We start from the raw sequence: 22,396 nt of genomic DNA, 5'->3' as shown, positions 1-22,396 counted from the left end.
CACCGCGGGCCATGTGGATATGAAGGAGATAATCCTCGATCCATACCACGGGATCTGTTGTGCCAACGTATGATTCGATGTTTACATGTTTGAAGCCCTCGAGGATTTGATGATCCATTACTTCGTCTGTGAAGCATAGTGGGTGTGTGGCGCCCCTGTACTGGGCTATATCACGACGCAGCTCGAACGATCTTGGTCTGTTGTATTTGGCCGGGCCATACTTATTGTGTCCGGCGTGACGGCTAGCGTCACATGAAGCGGGGCGCCCATGCGATCCGTAGATCGATCTTGTTTGCCTTGCCTTATTCTCCAAGATGTATCGCAGGTCTATTGCGTCTCCCCGTACTCTGGTATGTTTTGAGTGGTGTCGGGGTGCGGCTTGGGTTGAGGACCTGAAGGCCTCTCTATCGCGGCCACGGGGTGGCCGATCGGGTGCATCGTACGCTGGTGATGTAGGTTTATTTGCTTCCTCCTCAAGTTGGGGTAGCAGCCTGCGCTTTGGGTAGCTCTTGGATGGGAGTTCTAGTTTATACTCTTCGGCCGCCAGGACTTCGGTCCATCTGTCGGCTAGCAAGTCTTGGTCAGCTCTAAGCTGCTGCTATTTCTTCTTGAGGCTGCTTGTCGTGGCTACGAGCCTGCGTTTGAAATGCTCTTGTTCGACGGGATCCTCTGGCACCACGAATTCGTCATCGTCGAGGCTTGCCTTGTCTTTGGAGGGAGGAATGTATTTGTCGTCCTCATCCTCTTTGTCGGCCGCTCTCTCATGAGGGCTGGCTCCTTTGTCCTCCTACACTGAATCCTGCTGGAGGGGGTTGTCTTCGGCACTGTCCGGCGTGTTGTTATCTCCGGTGCCGGAATCGCCCTTTTTGCTTTGGCGGGACTTAGAGCGGCGCTGCTGACATCGGCGCTTGGGTTGCTTCTTGGAGGGGTCATCCTCCATTTTCTCCTCGCCATCCCCCGCTTTAGGGGTGTCCACCATGTATATGTCATATGACGAGGTGGCTTTCCAGTTCCCTATAGGTGCTGGTTCTTGATCGTCTCCTTCATCGGCGTCCATGCCGTCGATGTCTTCGGAGTCAAAGTCGAGCATGTCGGTTAAATTGTCGACAGTGGCTACAAAGTGGATGGTGGGTGGGCTATGAATTTCTTCGTCGTCCGCATCCCAACTGTGTTGGCCGTAGTCCGGCCAGGGCTCTCCTGACAAAGAGAGAGACTTTAACGAATTCAGGATATTGCCGAAAGGCGAGTGCTGAAAGACATCCGCGGCGGTGAACTCCATGACCGGAGCCTAGTCCGGCTTAATCGGAAGAGGTGCGGGATTTACGGAGTCCGGATCAGAGTTCGGCACCTTGGAGTCACGGGCCTTGCGAGGGACTAGGCTGGTATCTGGCACTATCGCCGTAGAGGTTGCAACTTCCGGGGCGGCGTCCAACCGTCCGTCCCTGACTGTTGCAGCGGGCTCCGAGCTAATGGTCGGAGCGGACACCTGAGCGACGCTCTAAGTGTTGTCCGATGACAGAGCTAAATCATGCCCATCGTGACAGTGTGGCATTCCCGGTCGTGGCTCGAATCCGTCGAAGATCAAGTCCCCGCGGATGTCGGCCGTGTAGTTTAAGCTTCCAAACCTGACCTTGTGGCCAGGGGCGTAGCTTTCGATCTGCTCCAGATGGCCGAACGAGTCGGCCTGCAGTGTGAAGCCGCCGAATACGAAGATCGGTCTGGGGAGAAAAGTCTCATCCCGGACTGCATCGCGATTGTCGAGCAAAGAAGCCATCGGGCCTAAAGGTGACGACACAGAGGAACTCTCAATGAAAGCACCAATGTCAGTGCCAAAACCGGCGGATCTCGGGTAGGGGGTCCTGAACTGTGCGTCTAGGCGGATGGTAACAGGAGACAAGGGACACGATGTTTTTACCCAGGTTCGGGCCCTCTCGATGGAGGTAAAACCCTACTCCTGCTTGATTAATATTGATGAGATGGGTAGTACAAGAGTAGATCTACTGCGAGATCGAAGTGGCTAAACCCTAGAAGCTAGCCTATGGTATGATTGTTGTTCATCCTATGGACTAAAACTCTCCGGTTTATATAGACACCGGAGAGGGCTAGGGTTACACAGAGTCGGTTACAATGGGAGGAGATCTTCATATCGTATCGCCAAGCTTGCCTTCCATGCCAAGGAAAGTCCCATCCGGACACGGGACGGAGTCTTCAATCTTGTATCTTCATAGTCTGGGAGTCCGGCCAAAGGTCTTAGTCCGGCCATTTGGACACCCCCTAATCCAGGACTCCCTCACTAGCCCTCACCGGTGTCTATATAAACTGGAGAGTTTTAGTCCATAGGACGAACAACAATCATACCATAGGCTAGCTTCTAGGGTTTAGCCTCTCTGATCTCGTGGTAGATCAACTCTTGTACTACCCATACCATCAATATTAATCAAGCAGCAGTAGGGTTTTACCTCCACCGAGAGGGCCCGAACCTGGGTAAAAACATCGTCTCCCTTGCATCCTGTTACCATCCGCCTAGACACACAGTTCGGGACCCCCTACCCGAGATCCGCCGGTTTTGACACCGACATTGGTGCTTTCATTCAGATTTCCTCTATGTCGTCGCCTTTAGGCCCGATGGCTTCTTCGATCATCAACCACGACGTGGTCCAGGGTGAGACTTTTCTCCCCGGACAGATCTTCGTATTCGGCGGCTTCGCACTGTGGGCCAACTCGCTTGGCCATCTGGAGCAGATCGAAAGCTACGCCCCTGGCCATCAGGTCAGGTTTGGAATCTTAAATTACACGGCTGACATCCGCGGGGACTTGATCTTTGATGGATTCGAGCCACAGCCGAGCGTGCCGCACTGTCTCGATGGGCATGATCTAGCTCTGCCGTCGGACAGCGCACAGAGTGCCACTCAGATGTCCGCTCCGACCATTAGTTCGGAGCCGACTGCGCCAGTCGGGGACGGACGGTTGGACGCCGCCCCCGGAGCTGCAACCTCTATGACGATAGAGCCGAATACCAGCCGAGTCATTTGCAAGGCCCGTGACTCCAAGGTGCCGGACTCCGTTCCGGCCTGCGAGTATTCCGCACCCCTTCCGATCGAACCCGACTGGGCTCCGATCATGGAGTTCACCGCCGCGGACGTCTTTCAGCACTCGCCCTTTGGCGATATCCTGAACTCCCTAAAGTCTCTCTCTTTATCAGGAGAGTTCTGGCCGGACTATGGTCAGCAGGGTTGGGATGCGGATGACGAAGAAATTAGAAACCCACCCATCACCCACTTTGTAGCCACTGTCGACGATCTAACCGACATGCTCGACTTCGACTCTGAAGACATCGACTGTATGGACGTTGATGAAGGAGACGACCAAGAACTAGCACCTATAGGGCACTGGAAGGCCACCTCGTCATATGACATATACATGGTGGACACCCCCAAAGCAGGGGATGGCGATGAAAAAGCGGAGGACGACCCCTCCAAGAAGCAACCCAAGCGCCGACGTCAGCGGCGCCGCTCTAAATCCTGCCAAAGCAAGAACGGCGAATCCGGCACCGGAGACATCAACACCCCGGACAGCGCCGAAGACATCCCCCTCCAGCAGGACTCAGCGTAGGAGGGCGAAGGAGCCAGCTCTCATGAGAGAGCGGCCGACAGAGAGGTCGAGGACGACAATTATATGCCTCCCTCCGAAGACGAGGCAAGCCTCGACGATGACGAATTCGTCGTGCCAGAGGATCTCGTCGAACAAGAGCGTTTCAAACGCAGGCTTATGGCCACGGCAAGCAGCCTCAAGAAAAAACAACAGCAGCTTAGAGCTGACCAAGACCTGCTAGCCGACAGATGGACTGAAGTCCTGGCGGCCGAAGAGTATAAACTCGAACGCCCCTCGAAAAGTTAGCCAAAGCGCAGGCTGCTACCCCAACTAGAGGAGGAAGCAACTAAACCTACATCACTAGTGTACGATGCGCCCGATCAGCCACCCCGTGGCCGCGACAGAGAGGCCCCCCAGCCCTCAATCCAAGCCGCACCCCGGTGCCGCCCTAAGAGTACTAGAGCACGGGGAAACGCAACAGACCTGCGAGACATATTGGAGGATAAGGCAAGGCAAACAAGATCGATCTACAGATCGCGTGGGCGCCCCACATCACATGATGATAACTGTCACACCGGATATGATAAATACGGCCAGGCCGGATATAACAGACCAAGCTCATCCGAGCTGCGTTGCGATATAGCCCAGTACAGGGGCGCCGCACACCCACTATGCTTCACAGACGAAGTAATGGATCATCAAATCCCCGAGGGTTTTAAGCCCGTAAACATCGAATCATATGATGGCACAAATTATCCGGCGGTATGGATCGAGGATTATCTCCTTCATATCCACATGGACCGTGGTGATGACCTACACGCCATCAAATACCTCCCGCTCAAGCTTAAAGGACCAGCTCGACATTGGCTTAACAGCCTGCTAGCAGAGTCAATTAGTTGCTGGGAGGACCTGGAATCCGCATTCCTTGACAAGTTCTAGGGAACTTATGTGCGGCCACCAGACGCCGATGACCTAAGCCACATAATCCAGCAGCCAGAGGAATCGGCCAGGCAATTCTGGACACGGTTCCTAACAAAGAAAAATCAAATAGTCGACTGTCCGGACGCCGAGGCCCTTGCAGCCTTCAGGCACAACATCCGAGACGAATGGCTTGCCCGGCACCTAGGACAGGAAAAGCCGAAATCTATGGCAGCCCTCACGACACTCATGACCCGCTTCTGCGCGGGCGAAGATAGCCGGCTAGCTCGTAGCAATAACATAACCAAGAGCCCTGGCAATTCGGATACCAAGGACAACAATGGCAGGTCACGTCGCAACAAGCACAAGCGCCGCATTAACGGGGACAATGCTGAGGATACGGCAGTCAATGCCGGATTCAGAGGCTCTAAACCTGGTCAGCGGAAGAATCCATTCAAAAGAAACCCTCTGGGCCCATCCAACTTAGACCGGATACTCGATCGCTCGTGCCAGATACACGGCACCCCCGAACAACCAGCCAACCACACCAACAGGGATTGTTGGGTGTTCAAGCAGGCAGGCAAGTTAAGTGCCGAAACCAGAGACAAGGGGCTGCGTAGCGATGATGAGGAGGACCCCCGGCCGCCGAATAACAGAGGATAGAAGGGATTCCCCCCACAAGTGCGGACGGTGAACATGATATACGCAACCCACATCCCCAAAAGGGAGCGGAAGCATGCTCTCAAGGACGTCTATGCGCTGGAGCCAGTCGCCCGAAAGTTCAACCCATGGTCCTCCTGCCCGATCACCTTTGATCGAAGGGACCACCCCACTAGCATCCGTCACGGCAGATTCGCCGCATTGGTCCTAGACCCAATCATTGACGGATTTCACCTCACGAGAGTCCTCATGGACGGTGGCAGCAGCCTGAACCTGCTTTATCAGGATGCAATGCGACAAATGGGTATAGATCCCTCAAGGATTAAACCCACAAAGACAACCTTTAAAGGTGTCATACCAGGTGTAGAAGCCAGCTGTACAGGCTCGGTTACACTCGAAGTGGTCTTCGGATCCCCGGATAATTTCGGAAGCGAAGAGTTAATCTTCGACATAGTCCCATTCCGCAGTGGCTATCACGCCCTGCTCGGACGAACCGCATTTGCAAAATTCAATGTGGTGCCGCACTACGCATATCTCAAGCTCAAGATGCCAGGCCCTCGCGGAGTCATCACGGTAAATGGAAACACCGAACGCTCTCTCCGAACGGAGGAGCACACAGCGGCCCTGGCGGCGGAAGTACAGAGCAGCCTCTCAAGGAAACTCTCCAATCCGGGTGTTAAACGTCCGGACAACGTCAAGCGCCCAAAGCAACCTACAACAGAGCCGGCTAGCATGATCCGAGCAAGCATAGCAGTGCGGACCCAACCCCAGCCCTTGCCAGATGGTGCTATCGGTACCACGCATACATAATTACGCTTTGAAAATACCATGGGCACAAGGGGAGGGACACAACTATGGCACACCCAGAATGTGGCTCAACCGCACTAAGGGGCTCCCTATTCCGCCGTTTCCTTTTTTATTTTTATACTTTCAGGACCCAACTACCCGGAAGGCCTGTCCGGCAATACACTCGCCGAACACACGATGCAACAGCCAGGGCGAGAACAAGCCGCGTCGAGTGTCCAGGTGGCCTCTATAACGAGTTAAATACCTGTTTTTACTTAAAGACCCCGCAGCTTGCCCCTGGAGGGGGACATGTCAAATAATCCCATCTCTTGCTTATCGCATTATTTGTATCGTTCTGCTTTCATAGCAGCCCTTTTTTAATAAACAATACATAGCTCTTATCTATTATTGAATTCCTTTTATATATATATGTTCAGTCATGACATTATGCAACCATACACTTTGGTATGGCCAATACACCAGGGGCTTAAGCACCCCATAACATGGTGTGAGAAGACCGAACACTCTCACGAGTGCGGCACCCCGAACTTATAGCACTATATGCATCGGCTCCGAATCATGTCTTGGGTCAATAGTTGGGTTTGCCCGGCTCCCATGTTTTGGTACCTTACATTCCGCAATGTTGGCTAAGGTAGCGCTGGGAGAACTACTGCGATTGTGCCCCAGTTGAGCTGGGTTAACACCTCAGTAGAGAAAGCTAAAACTGACCGTCATGATAGTGCGAGAGACCGGTCGCTGTTCGCGAGGTTTTCCGAGTCCTTAAAGACTTATGCCGCTTAGAGCGAGGAGCCGGACTTATCCGGCCTAGGCGTGGATAGCGCCCCGAACTCGGTCTTCCGAATACTAGGGGCTTCGCCGAAATTTAAAATTATAGAATTCTATGGCTAAGTGAGAGTGATAAAGCATTATAAGTCCAATGGCCTGGTTCGTTGTGCTGAGTGCCTCCCTAGATGGACCCAAGAATGGGAACACGAGCGCTCAGGTTTATCATGAACACCCCAGCACTCGTGGCATGGGGGTAGAAGCCGATGACTTGCATCTCTCAGATTTGATAAACGGCCGCACAGAAGGTAATATTTTAAATTAACAAAGTGTTGCTTAACGCATATGAACTAAGTTTTCAGCGTACAGGATAACAAATGCGAGTCTACTTAAAAATTACATCTTTGGAGCATTCACCCGCTATACGACGGGCACCCTTCAGGACGCTCTTGTAATACATCTCGGGCGTGTGATGCTCCTTGCCCCGCGGTGGCGCGTCCGTCAAAACCTTCTCCGCGTCCAGGTTGCCCCAGTGCACTTTAGCATGGGCGAGGGCCCGACGGGCACCTTCAATATAGACGGAGCGCTTGATGACCTCAATCCACGGACACGCGTCCACCAGCTGCCGCACCAGACCGAAGTAGCTCCCAGGCATGGCTTCCCTAGGCCATAGCCGAACTATGAGGCCCTTCATGGCCTGTTCGGCCACCTTATGGAGCTCGACCAGCTGCTTCAGCTGGTCGCTCAGGGGCACCGGATGTTCGGCCTCAGCATACTGAGACCAGAACACCTTTGCCGTCGAGCTCCCCTCCTCGGCTCGGTAGAACGCGACAGCATCAGACACACTACGGGGCAGATCGGTGAACGCTCCTGCAGAGCTCCGGATTTGGGTAAGTAACATATAATTTACTTTTATGTTCTTGCTTTGCATAAAGAATGCCTTACCCGCCGCTATCTTCTTCATCGCCTCGATCTCCTGGAGGGCCTTCTGGGCTTCGGCCTTAGCGGTCTTGGCACTCTCAAGAGCCATGGCGAGCTCGGACTCCCGAGTCTTCGAGTCACGCTCCAAACTCTCGTGTTTTTCCACGAGAGCCTGGAGCTCTTGCTGCACCTCCGCCACCCGCGCCTCCTGCTTCTCTCGCTCGGTGCACTCCAAGGCCGCACTATTTTCGGCCTTGGACACCGCTTCCTTCAGGGTTGCCACCTCGACCGTGGCCCCTGCAACATTTACGTTGGTCCTGTCATTATTTGCAACCAAGTATTTCTATATACATTTACATGTGGTACTACATACCCTCCTTGTCCTTGAGCTGCTTCTTGGCACGGCCGAGCTCGCTCTCGGACCGCTCGAGGCTCCCCTTCAATGCATTGACCTCCGCAGTCAGTGCGGCAGAGGTTAGCAGGGCAGCCTGCATTCCCATATTGACATATTTTAGTTAGACTCCTGCGTATATATTTTTAGATCCTCAGCTCGGCTTTTCTTTCCGAACGCTGAACCGAGCATCAGGGGCTACTGTCTATGCGGTAACATTTCTATATGTTTTGAACACATACCTCAAAGCCTGTTAACAGACTTGTACAGGCTTCTGTCAGCCCGCTCTTGGCGGACTGAACCTTCTGAATCACCGCACTCATAATAGTGCAGTGTTCCTCGTCGATGGAGGCGCCGTTAAGCACCTCCAGCAAATTGTCCAGCGCCTCTGGATGGACGGAGGTCGCCAGTGTCGTAGGCTTGCCCTTCTTATGAAGGCGCCGCCTGTCGGACTCTGGAACCGCTGATGGTTCCGGAGCAGTGTCCGGCCCGGGGCCGGACTTAGATCCCTCTGGGGCTTTACCCCCTTTGGGCCTGGAGTCCGGGAGGTCGCCTTGAGGCGCCTCCGAGACCACCTCCTCCTGGTTCGGTCCCTTTCAGGACTCCACTTCAGCATCATTCGCAGGGAGCGGGGAGGAGGCCGTCGGAAGTGAAGTGCTATTCACGTCCGACGAATTCAAGGAGCCGGTCGACAAATCACCGAGCTGAGCTCTGGGCGGATTGCATAATTAAATTTGGCGTCAGAAGCTATCGAATAATAGAGGAGCGCCATAAGTCATTCGGGTAGCCGGACACTTACGATTTTGCTAGGGGCTTGACCCTGGATGGCCATTCCTCCCCGCCGTCTTTGGCATCGGAGGCGTAGTCCGGCAGAAGGGTCTTCCCCTTCTTGGACCCTCCGGCCTCCCTAGTTGGGGTGGCCTTTCTTTTCTTTCCTCCCCCCGTTGGAGGGGGAGAGGCTTCTTCTTCTTCCTCCTCCTCATCTTCAGAGGCGGAGGGTGCGTCGGGGTTGTCGGGCGATGAATCCGACACCACCAGGCGTCGGGAGCTCTTTCTAGTCCCCGTGGCCTTCTTCTTGGCCTTCTTCTCCGGCACCACGTGAGGTGCCCGAACCATTAGCCCCGTCAATTGGGCGTCCGCTGGGTCTTCTGGTAGGGGAGCCGGACAGATAACCTGCCCGGACTTCTTCAGCCAGTCCTATCAAAGGTAGGGGACTTTAGATCCCGCATAGAGTCAGACTATGAAAGACAAGAGTCCCATAAAGGGTAGAATAGCTTACCTCGTTGGCCTGGCACCGGGAGCTGAATCCGCGATCCTCGGTAGCGGATGCGGGGGCCTCGGCGCCCTTGAAAAGCACCTTCCAGGCATCTTCGTACGTGGTGTCGAAGAGCCCGCTCAAGGTCGGGTGCTGTGCCGGATCGAACTCCCACAAATTGAAGGCCCATTGTTGGCATGGGAGGACCCGGCGGATAAGCATGACCTGGACTATGTTGACGAGCTTGAGATTCTTGCTCACCAGCTTTTTGACGCAGGTTTGGAGTCCGGTCAGCTCTTCCGAATCTCCCCACGTTAGGCCCGTCTCTTTCCAGGAGGTGAGCCGTGTGGGAAAGCCAGATCGGAATTCGGGGGCCGCTTCCCATTTGGGGTCGCGCGGCTCGGTGATGTAGAACCACCCCGATTGCCACCCTTTTATTGTCTCCACAAAGGAGCCCTCGAGCCATAGGATGTTGGCCATTCGGCCCACCATGGCACCTCCGCACTCCGCTTGGCGGCCGCCCACTACTTTCGGCTTGACATTAAAAGTCTTCAGCCATAAGCCAAAGTGGGGCTGGATGCAGAGGAAGGCCTCACACACGGCGATGAACACCGAGATGTTGAGGATGAAGTTCGGGGCCAGATCATGGAAGTCCAGGCCATAGTAGAACATGAGCCCCCGGACGAACGGGTGAAGAGGAAAACCCAGTCCGCGGAGGAAATGAGGGAGAAAAACAACCCTCTCATGGGGCCTGGGGGTGGGGATGAGTTGCCCCGCATCTGGAAGCCGGTGCACGATGTCGTCAGACAAGTATCTGGCCATCCTCAACTTTTTGATTTGCCCCTCCGTGACGGAGGAGGCCATCCATCTACCTCCCGCTCCGGACATGATTGGAGAAGGTGGAGGTGGGAAGTGCGGGCTTGGGCGTTGGAGCTCGAGCGCGCAGGGACGGATAAGCAAAGGAGGAAGAAGACGTAAATGGAAAGGTAGATCCTTATCCCCTTATATGGGCGGCCGAAACTACGAGCCCCCATCGTCCTAATAAAACTCGCTTATCTCCCAAGCACCGCGGTTAATGGCGCGGTTGGGTTACCCACGCCCGTATTAATGAGAATCCCGGAATAAGGGGACACGATCTCTGCTTTGATAAGATGTGCCAAGGAAACTGCCTCGCTAAACACGCTGAGGTGGAGCAGTAAAATGATTCGAATAAAGGCTTGGCCATGGCGTGATGTCACGCTGCGGAATATGTCAGCAGATTAGATTTGTGTAGAAATTATTCTCTCTACGGCGGTATGTGGAACTTATTTTTGTAGAGCCGGACACTATCCTTGTGTTCAACATCTTCTATGAAGTATTCGGAGGAGGAACCTGCCTTGCAATGCCGAAGACAACTTGCGCGCCGGACTCGTCGTCATTGTAGCCTGGTTCAGGGGCTACTGAGGGAGTCCTGGATTAGGGGGTGTCCGGATGGCCGGACTATGACCTTTGGCCGGACTCCCGGACTATGAAGATACAAGATTGAAGACCTCGTGCTGTGTCCGGATGGGACTTTCCTTGGCGTGGAAGGCAAGCTTGGCGATATGATATGAAGATCTCCTCCCATTGTAACCGACTCTGTGTAACCCTAGCCCTCTCCGGTGTCTATATAAACCGGAGAGTTTTAGTCTGTAAGACGAACAACAATCATACCATAGGCTAGCTTCTAGGGTTTAGCCTCTCTGGTCTCGTGGTAGATCAACTCTTGTAGTACCCATACCATCAATATTAATCAAGCAGGAGTAGGGTTTTACCTCCACCGAGAGGGCCCGAACCTGGGTAAAAACATCGTGTCCCTTGTCTCCTGTTACCATCCGCCTAGACGCACAGTTCGGGACCCCCTACCCGAGAATCGCCGGTTTTGACACCGACAGGCGTGCTCGAACAATACTGCTCCGTCTCTGGCATCCGCCTCGACCTGGCCTCCATTGCACATCCTCAGTCCAACGGGCAGGTCGAACGGGCCAACGGACTCATCTTGTCTGGCGTCAAGCAGCGACTCGTCGAGCCACTCATCCATTCACCCGGCAGCTGACTTGATGAGTTGCCGATAGTTCTCTGGAGTCTCCGCACCACACCAAATCGGTCGACCGGGTTCACCCCATTCTTCCTCGTCTATGGAGCCGAAACCGTCATCCTGACCGACGTCGAGTTCGACTCGCCGCGTGTCGTGATGTACACCGAAGCCGAAGCCAGAGAAGCCCGCGAAGATGGCGTCGACCTGCTCAAAGAAGCACGCCTCCTGGCGCTCAGCCGTTCGACTATCTACCAGCAAGGCCTGAGGCACTACCACAGCAAGAAGATCAAGCCCTTCGCGTTCCGCGAGGGCGACCTCGTCCTCTGACTTGTCCAAGAGCAAGCAGGCCAGCACAAGCTGTCCCCTCCATGGGAGGGCCCATTCATCGTGAGCAGGGCCTTGCTCGACCGCAACGCCTACTACCTCATTGATGCACGCAAGTCAAGGAAGCGCAAGAAGGACACCGCCGGCGAAGAAACGACCCGTCCGTGGAACGCGGAACTCCTCCGCCCATTTTACAGTTAGCCGCACGAGTGTATGTATCGTCGCCTTTTGTAAATGCATGAAACTATGGGGTTCTCGAGTGAGACTCGGGGGCTGCCTTTTGTCGACCAATTTATTGCGTCCCTACTTTCCTGCATCACTATGCCACTACTAGGAAAAGGCATGCTAGTGGCGCACCAGTTTTGCCTACTAATGGCGCACTACTGGTGCGCCACTAGCATCACGCCATTAGAATTAAATTCTAATGGCGCACCTCTGGTGCGCCATTAGTATCTAGTGTTCTAATGGCGCACCAAGCAATGCGCCATTAGTATAGCCTACAGTGCGCCATTAGAATGCCTCCCAGGGGGACATATGTACCCATGTGCTTTGGCTTACTAATGGCGCACCAGTGGGTGATGCGCCATTAGTGTGATTATAACAGTGTGCCATTAGTGTCTTGTGTGGTGTGCCATTAGTATTAATATTAGTTTTTTTGTTTTTTTTTCTGATTTTTTCACAGCAATAGCAGATTCATCGAATACAATAGAAGGTAAGTCTCCGAATACAATTCATCATATTAGTCTCCGAATACAAAAGACCGAACGAAGATAGAACATTACAAGTCTCGGAGACCGTGAGTAGCGAGTTTGTCTTCACATTACAAGTCGATATCAATCATCTAAACTACCATCACATAGAAGAGAGCTGCGGTCATCACGATGAGCATCATCGCGATGAAACTGGTCTTCACCCAGTTCCTCCAACGCTCCCTCCTCTCACCCGCTAGATAGCGGGCGTATCTAGATTCCGCCTCCGCCCTAGTGATGTACCTTTGTAACTGTTACCGCTGAAACGGTGAACTTGTCTCCGACACTCCTCCCAGTCGTCGTAGACTCCGGGAACCTTACCCTTGTACACGACATACAACGGCATCTCTATGCATAAGCCAGACAACAGACAATACATAAGCAATATATAAGTATGCAACAAAAGGATCGGAAGAGAAAAGCAAGACATTAATAGCACGATTCATGGTCCTACTAATAAATATCATCGATTACATCTAAGTTGAACGATTGTCCAAACCAAAGAGACATACAAGTTCATTAAAGTTTAATTACAACATGAGCTAATTGATGTTTCAGAACTACAAATAGCATCACTACTTTCGACTCGACTCATGGGACCGGAGCGTGGATGAAGCCACCATCTTTTGTGATGGTCATGAAGTCACAGGCGTTGTCAGCCTGCATTTGAAGTGTTGTGTCTATCTCACTGTTGGACGGTTGCTCTCTGAGGTAGAACTGCCCCGAGGTACGAAGGACATCTTGATGGATGATTTCTGCAAACTCCATCTGGATGCGAAAGAATTCTTGTCGGAGGTCCGCGTCCTGGATTGCCGCCAAGCTTGCGGCCCAATCTTTGACATTATTTGGTAGCAGAAGGTGATTATGGTCCTATACGATCACCCTCATGTGATGGAGGGTGTAGTAGGCATCCTTCTGACTGCCAGGTGGCTGCTTGACACAGGGGAACGTCGTATTGTGTGTGAACACGTGCCTGCCGTACCTACGAACTGGCCTCTTCAACGTGCCTCCAGATGTGGCGTAGCCGGGGAGAGCATCATCAAGAACTTTCTTGATATTTGTGTAGTCTATCTTGGAGTCACGGTCCAGGTCAAAATACGTGGCCGTGGAATATTTTGGGCTTAAGAGGATGAGTGTGCAATGTGTGTCACTGCACAGAACATGGAATGTTAGAAAAAAAGAACGATCGAAATCTAAGAAATCATATGTTACGGGGCGGTGAGGGGATGACTTACTCGGGAAAGTAAGGCACGAGGAAGTTATCCTTATCTTGGTTTGCCAGAATGACGCCTTCGAGTTGTGAACTTGCGACTTGCCGGTCCCCAGCGCTGCCCAAGATCTTGGCACACATGTAGAAGGGGTCGACTATCACGATGTCCGGGGTCTTGTATCGATTGATCCGCATCTCCATACTCAGCGAAAATAGCTGAACGAAGGTGTAGTGCAGTAGATGAAGATTAAACATAGCAAATATGTCATCAAACCGCAGGACGATCGTACCCCCGATGGCGCCATCCACAAAGCCCTTGCCCTCTGGCACCTTGGCCACGAAAACTGGGTATGCCACATCTTTCTGGGAGAGATGCCGCTTCTCCAAAGAAAGAACATTGTCATGCAAACTCCGCATAGCACCGGTTGCAGCCACCCGCCACATGCATCCTCCTCGAGATATCCTGAGGTGAAGGTGGCCCGTCGTGAGCACGGATCATACTCGGTGCCGGCTGGCTCACACCGGCGCCCTTGGCAGTCTTTCGTTTCCGTCCCTTCTTCTTGATCTGCTGTAATGGGACCGAGTTCTGCTCACAGACCACCTTCTTGAGCGTGTTGGGGCTGATAATATTTCGCACCTCAGCTATCTGAGGCTCGGTGAAGGCGGGAGCTGGAGGCGTCTCCTGAGAACTGAACGCCAGACGACGCCTGTTGCAATTGGATTTCTCCGCCGTACCAGCTAGATCACGGTCGTATTGGTTGGGTTCTTGAGAAGGAGGCCCGCCGAACTCGTCACCGTAGCCATGTTCAGCAAAGTACTTATCGACGTTGGTAAATGTACCGTCGTCGTTGTCGTCGGCGTCCGGATCCTGTGCCATATGCATGTCGGGATCCTGTGCCATAGGGATGTCCGGCATGTCCGGTAGCGTTGCGGCGTTCTTGCCATGGCGCGGTGCCGGCACAACTGGCGGTCTTGTCTGTGGGGTGGTGTATCCCGCCCCCAAACGAATCTGGCTCTTCGGCCAAAGCAGGGGCCAGCTTAGGCAGGCGCTAAGGGTCATCAGATCTTCTTCGTCGGCCCTGCCGGGTTGAATCGGAGGTAACAACTCATCGCAGCCTGGCAGCACCCGAACCAGTTGAGCCCTATACATGGTGGGTGGCATCGGTTTACCGTGGAACACGGGGTTGCCCGGTTGAACGATTTTGCCCTTGGCGACATCGACCAACTCGTCGTTCATGAAGTGCAGGAGAGTGCACGCAACGTCGGTGGCGCCCTGCGAAAACATGTAGGGCGTCAGGGATGCCCAGTCAAAGGCAAAAGGAGATGGATTCCTCGGCCGAGAGGCTTAATTAGTTACCGTGATGATGGCGTCAAGCTCGACTAATGTCGAGGCACCGCCAACGGCGGGCGTGCAACTGATGGAGGGGCCACTTGCTGGCGAGGTGTCGACAGGCGTACACCCGGGTGCATTAAGCTCCAGTGCCCATGCCGGCGCCGGAGACACCAATACCGCCGCCGCCGATGACACCAATGGTGCCGCCGAAGACACCAATGGCGTCGCCTGCGCGTTGTGCAAGTTGCTAGCCGTGAAGCTAGAAATCGATGGCGGCCCCTGTTGGCCACACGCAATCCACGTCGTCAGCCCATGAATCAAGGTAGGCATAATGCCGGTGAGCGTCGTTCCCAGTTGTTGTTGCACTTGCTCTTGGATAATCTCTAGAATCCGTGCCACTTGTGCCTTGAGTTCTTCAACCTCGCGCGACTGGATTTCCGAGCTGGTCTTTTTCTCCTTTCGCACACCAGCGGTATAGTATGATGACCATTTCGTGGACAAGCCTTTGCCGGCCACACGACCAGCTGACGACGACTTACTGAGCTTATCCTTGTTTTTCATTATGTTCAACGCCCTATTTAGAGTGCTGTCCCAAGCAGGGGTGCTCTGAGACGACCCCGCGCTACTACTTTCAGTCTCCTTTGCCAGAACAAGCTCAAGCGCCCTGGTCTTAGGATCCGTGGTAAGCTCCTTTGTTATCGGCTCCTCCTTGTACCGGGCCCTGACAAAGTTCCTGGTCTGCTTGTCACCGCTGTATTTCTCGAAGCGGGGCGGTAGGCCTTGCTCGGCACGCTTAGCGTCCTCCTTGTCCCATATAGGCTCCGCCACTCTATAACCGCGGGGACCGAGTTTGTGTTCCCCTAAGTTCAACTCCCGCATTTCTTTCCCCCACTGACTTGATTCGGAGGTTGCACTACTCTCGCACTTGATCTTGACTCCTTGTAGTCATCTTCGCTGATCGAAGGATTTTCCGCCTTGATCTTCTGATAACTATCACCTTTCTCAATCATTCTCTTCACCGCGCTTCTCCAAGTAGACAGGGTCGTGCTCATCCTCGTGAGGGCGGCACTATTCACTTTATTCCCTGAGAGGTGTGTGTTTTCAAATTCAGTGGGGAACTTGTATCGTTCATGCAGCTTCGGGAAGAGGAGGTTGCGCAAATTCCCTCGGTCCTTATGCCTAAGGTTCTCGGTGTTGATCGAGACGGTGCTCCGGAGAATGCACCCGAGCTGAACCGAGTACCCCTTGACTATATGTTTGGGCTTCGTTGGATGCCCGTCGGAGTCCACTTGAGTAAATTCCTCCTTGAGGGTGTGGAGCGCATTCGGGCACCGGTCCTTCCGTTGCTTCTTCGGTTGGCTGCCATCTGTGCGTGCGCCACCATCATCAGTGGTGGCATCCTCGGCGGCACCATCAGTGGTGTCATCCCCAACGCCACTAGGGGTTGTGTAGTCAAGATCGGTGTCTTCCGCGGCATCCTCATAGCGGTGAGGTTGTTCCTCCATCTCCTGGGACAACTCCCAGAATTGCTTGCCGCCCGAACCGCCGGCCTCATCGTTGTTGGCCATGTTTCACTCTAAATAGGAAAAACGTTTGGTCAAAAAGTTGGTTATTGTCAAGGAACACGATCATGGTCTCATCATTTAGGGTTTGTCGACACTGAGGCATCCTAAAAGCTAAGCCCATGCATTAATCACGATGGTGGGGCAGTTGATCCTACTTAGCTAAGTACTAAGATACCCCGGGCCATGCATTAGTCGCAAGTACCCCATATGTCCTATTTTTTAGCAAAGTCATGCTAAAATTCACGGAAAATTTCAGCATGACCTTTGCTGAAAATATGACATATGGAGTACCCGAATTTGCCGGAACGGAAGTTAATCAACATTCCGGCAAATTCAAGGGCCTCTCGGGGTACCTGCAAATTCATCACGACACAATGGTCAGAGAAAAAACCTAGCAACTTTACAAGTCTTTCACAGATTTGTTTGCAAGTTCTGATATGTAATAAAGATGAGCCTCAAAGATGAGCCTCCAATGCTGATTTGTTTGCATTGTTTTAGGAGTATAAACTGAGTATGCAAACTGGATATACACTAAATTTAAATAAATTTACAGAAAAATACCATGTGCTTGTGGGTGTGGTGTCCTATTTGCAGAAAAATACCATGTGTAAGTGGAGTGTAGTGTTCTGCAGAAGCAGATGTTCAGTTGGGTTTCTGCTACTGAAACTTGCCAATTGCAAAGAGTACTGTTGTAAAACTACTGTAAATCTACTCCTCTATACAAATCTTAAACGCATGTCTACTTCACCTAAAATTCAACTAAGAGCTACTACAAGTAGGTCTACTTGCTTTTGGTGTGTTCTTGCACAACCTGTTTCTCTGCAATACCACATAAGCATGTGTGCTAAACCTCGTCTAACAAGTATTGAGGCAAAAAAATATTGCTCCCAACTGAACATTTTCAGTTAACTGTAGCAACAAGTATTGGAACACTATGCTCAAAAAGTTCAGTTAACAGTATTGACTGCAACTCATTGAAACAAAAAGGGCAGATAATCCTTTTAACCATTCTGTGAGTTCTGAATGAGCTGGTTACTTGGCTGCTGCTATGTCCTAGTACTATGCAGAAGTACTACTCATTTGATATGACGATGATAGCGCTCCGGGTCATGGTCAGGAGTAGGTTGGGACATGGACCTGATTTAGCATTTAGTAACATCATCAATTATGATGCCAAACTAGTTTAATCACTAGGAATTAGTTGTTAACATAATCACCCAGGGCCCCAACATTAGGCGATAATGAGCTTCTTTTGCATAGTTTTCTACGCGAAAGCGATGCGAAAGGAGAGATTTTATTTTGTTTGCGCCAAACAAGGCCTACTAATGAAGCTCCAACTATGAAGAAGAATCAGACCCTATCCACCAAGATATATTGGCGTATGAGACTTCCATAATCTTGATGAAGTATCTTTGTGCAAAGAACAGACACAAATTGAAGTGAGCATCTGAAACCATGAGGCCGACTAAAAGTTTTTGAGCACATCTCCAAGCTACTACTAGAGTTTATCACTTGAATCCATGGACCGTTCAGCAAAGCAAGGCAACCAAGAAAAAGACATGGCACAAATCCCTTTCTTATCGACGCAAACTCAGTATAATCTTTTGGAATAAGGCTGTCAAACTAGCAATTATATACTATGCGATTCTTTTTTTGCTCGAAGGGCCTACTCTACTATTTAAGCTCCAATAATGAAGAAGAATCAGACCCATCCTCGAAGATATATTATTGGCATAGTATAAATCTGTCATGATCTTGATGAAGTACACTGCAGATGTATCATGTTGATACTGCTATATATCAACAAATCTGCGAGTTGATGATTACACACATAAAACTTGCAATGATGAAGGAAGCACTCATGTCAAATACTAGCAGTGACTAAAAATTGAGAATTTGATGTCAGTGCATAATTTTATCCCTCCCCTTCCTTCCATCTACTCTGTATCTGATGCATACTACCAGTTGTGACAGCATATTTAGAAAGTGTATTCTGCAGGGTGCGGCCACAGCGAGGCAGGGCATGGGTGGCGCACGGCCATGCGAGGGGCGGCCGACACGGTGAGCACAAGCCCGTAGGGAAGTGGTGGGCGGCACAAACAGCGACTAAACAAGGGGAAAAGAGGGGGAATCGATGGAGACGCTCACCGCGGAGCTGGGGAAGGAGACAGCGAGGCCGACGGTGGTCGGGGCAGCACGGATCGACGCCGAGAAGCAGTGGTCGGTGATGAGGAAGAAGAGGTCGATGCGCTCGATCCTTGATGACCCAGCTTCAATCCGTGGACGCAGCTCCTAGGCACGACGGCAGAGCACGGGGCGGCCGGTGGCCGCGGTGACGTGGACGTGGGGCCTCCTCTCCTGGTGGACGTGGGGCGGCGCCGAGGCTCCAAGTCTCCGGCGGCTCTGGGGTTAGGGAGGGAGGCGAGGGAGGTGGTGCTCACGGGGGAGGCAGGGCTTGGGGGGAGGCGGCGCTCGAGGGGGAGGAAGGGGAGAGGGAGGCAGCGGGGGTGCGTGGCGGCTGCGGCGGACGGAGGCGGCGGACGGCGGGGGCGCGTGGGCGGCTGCGGCGGTGGCGTACGGTTGGGGTCGATCGAGTGGGGAATCTGGCGAGGGAGGGAGGGAGGCCACAGTGCGAGGGCAATAGGTGGAGTGGGGGAAGGGTTCTAATGGCGCACCTCCCCCTAGTGCGCCATAAGTACGACTATTCTAATGGCGCACCTCGCCTCGGTGCGCCATTAGAATTTTGTTTTAATTACTAGCCCGACTGGTCAGGTTATATTCCACCTAACCCTATCTAAATCAGAACCCGCCCACTAGCCCGACTGGTCAGGTTATATTGCACCTAAACCTATCTAAATCAGAACCTGCTTCTTCTTGTGGTGTATGCTGATACTTCATCATCGTCATCATGTTCCATCTTCAGGTCGCCGTACTTGTCGAAGTCTTGCTCATTGGCGACTCCATCCATTCCAATGATCTTCCTTTTGCCTCCCCTCACGACAACACGACTGGGCTTTGGCAGGTCGGTAATGAAGAAGCATTGGTCCACTTGGGAAGCCAGTACCCATGGCTCATTTTTCACGGTGACGTTTGCGCCCGCGGTCTTGGATTTGGCTTCGGGTATAACCATGGTGGTGAAATATCGGTCTTCTTTTATGACGCTCTTGGCCTATCTGACACGGAACATCGGGACCTTCTCTCCAGCATAGCTCAGCTCCCAGATCTCCTCGATCCTTCCATAGTATCTGTCCTTGTCGTTACCAGTGTAGGATTCCATCGTTACCCCGGAGTTCTGATAACCATAGCTCTTCATATCCTTGTCCTCGGTGTAGAATGTGTAGCCGTTGATATCGTATGCCTCATAGGTCATCAGGTTATGCTCGGCGCCCTGTGACAAGGCGAGTATGAGTTGTTCTTCCGTGGAAGAATCCTCATGTAAAGGGTACGACAGAAGCTTCTGCTTGAACCAATGCGTGAAACATGAGTTGTGTTCTCTGATTATATCTCCGTCCGTCCTTTGTTGGCCTCGGTCATTGTACGTCTTCTCAATAAAGGTTTTGTGCTCTACCACCCAAGGATCGACCACGTCTATGTGTTGTAACGTGACTAGGTTTGCTCTTTCAAAGTCGGTGAGTCGACCCTCGAAGTCGACATGCATTTCGCGGCGACCCTCACGGTGACCCCATCCAGCGAGCCTGCCGAGGTGCCTGTTGACGGGCAGACCAACGGGGTCCTCGATGCCTAGATAATTCGTGCCGTAGGAGATGCACTCTTCGGTCAGAAAGCCCCTGGCTATGCTTCCTTCTGGACGTGACATGTTGCGAACGTATCCTTTGATGACACCATTCATCCTTTCGAACGGCATCATGCTGTGCAGGAACGTCGGCCCGAGTTGGATGATATCCTCCATGATATGGACCAGTAGATGCACCATAACGTCGAAGAATGCGGGCAGGAAGTACATCTCAAGCTCGCATAGTATCACCACGATCTCTTCCTGTAGCCTTCTGAGTTGCCTCACGCCAACCGACTTCCGAGAGATGACGTCGAAAAAGTTGCATAGGCCAAACAACGTTTCACGGACGTGCGCGTCCATGATCCCACGGATTGCAACTGGAAGTATTTGCGTCATCAGCATGTGACAGTGGTGAGACTTCATCCCGCTGAACTTCTGATTCGCTGGGTCTAGGTATCTGCTTATCTTCCCCGCGTAACCGTAAGGAAGTTTTACTCCTACGAGGCAGGTGAAAAACTGATCGATCTCCTCCTGACTTAGAGTGAAGCACGCAGGAGGGTAGTCATTTCCGGTCTTCTTGGCCTTTTTGCCTTTGCGACGACTTACCGTGTCCTGCTTCGCCTCATCATCATCATGATCATTAGCGTGAAGCTCCTCCCTGATACCCATTGATTTCAAGTCTGCCCTTGCTTTCGGCCCATCTTTGGTCCTCTCTAGCATGTTGAGCTGGGTACCAAGCAGACTCTCGCACACATTCTTCGTGATATGCATGACATCAAGGCTGTGAGGCACACAGTGGATCTTCTAGTATGGCAAGTCCCAGACCTCGTTTTCCATACCTTCAGCAGCGGCTCTGGCGCCTTTCGCTTCTTTCCCGGCTCTGGCGCCTTTTGCTTCTTTCCCGACAGTGGGCAATCTTTCCAATTTTTCAACAGCTGGTCTATTTCCTCGCCGCTCCTCGTACGCGGGCGTCTTCGGGGTTCGGTTTCACCATCGAACAGATCCTTGCGTTTCCTCCACAGGTCATCATCGCGAAGCCACCTTCGATGTCCCATGAACACGGTTTTTGAAGACCCAGGATCTCTATCTAGCTGGCGATACATTGGGTCATCCATGCACCTAACGCATCCAGAAAATCCGTGGACCACCTGCCCCGCGAGATATCCTTAACCGAGATAGTCGTGCACCGTCGTGAGCAGTGCAGCTCTCATAGGGAAATATTCTTTCTGTGCGGTGTCCCACGTATTGGCTGCGTTTTCCACAGCGTGTCTACCTCCTCTTTCAGCAGCCCCAGATACAGAATGATGTCGTTCCCTAGTTGTTTCGGCCCTTCAATTAGCATACTCATGTGAATGTACTTCCTCTTCATGCACAACCAGGGGGAAGGTTGTACATCCACACAAACACATGCCAGGTGCTATGTAACATCCCAAATTTTCAATTTGGAATGTTATACATAGATCATCATTGCATATCATAATTTTGATGCATTGTTGGGTCGATCCTAGAAATTCCACGCAACTCAAGGACCCACGGAGAGAGTTGGGGATTTCGTTATTTTCTTATTTGAGTTTTCTCAAATTTTGAGAATAGGATCATTTGATTTTATTTATTTTATCTTCAATTATTTCTACTACCAAAAATTCAGAGAGGGAATAAAATGACTTTCCCAAAATAAAGAAATAATGAAGATTTAATAAAAAATCAAATAAGATTTATTTTGGAGTTTTTCGCCTTTTATTTGAATTTAGGAAAAATGCGCGTTTTTCAAAAATGCCTTTAGGCCCCAAATAAATGTTCATCTTGTCCGGCTTGATTTTAGAAGCCTAGGAAAATTTATTTCAGGATTTTTGAAGTCCGTTTAGTATTTCTTTTTATTTTTCTTCTATGCGGAATTATTTAAAAAAACGCGAACCGCCTCTGGGCCGTGCCCAAGCGGGACTCCGCTCGGGGGGCACTATATAAAGCGCCACCCCGGCGCCCCTAGGCCCATCAGCCGCCCCGCCCCAGGCCCAAGTCGTCGTCGCCGCCAGCCCAGTCGCCACCGCGCCCAAACCCTAACCCTAAACGCCGCCGCCGCCGCCAGATCCGCCGCCGCCGCCGCCGCCCGCCACCGAC

This window comes from Triticum dicoccoides, chromosome 7B (assembly GCF_002162155.2).
Source record: "Triticum dicoccoides isolate Atlit2015 ecotype Zavitan chromosome 7B, WEW_v2.0, whole genome shotgun sequence".
Taxonomy (NCBI): domain Eukaryota; kingdom Viridiplantae; phylum Streptophyta; class Magnoliopsida; order Poales; family Poaceae; genus Triticum; species Triticum dicoccoides.
The sequence above is the reverse complement of the archived record's forward strand: the minus strand, read 5'-3'. Positions refer to the sequence as shown.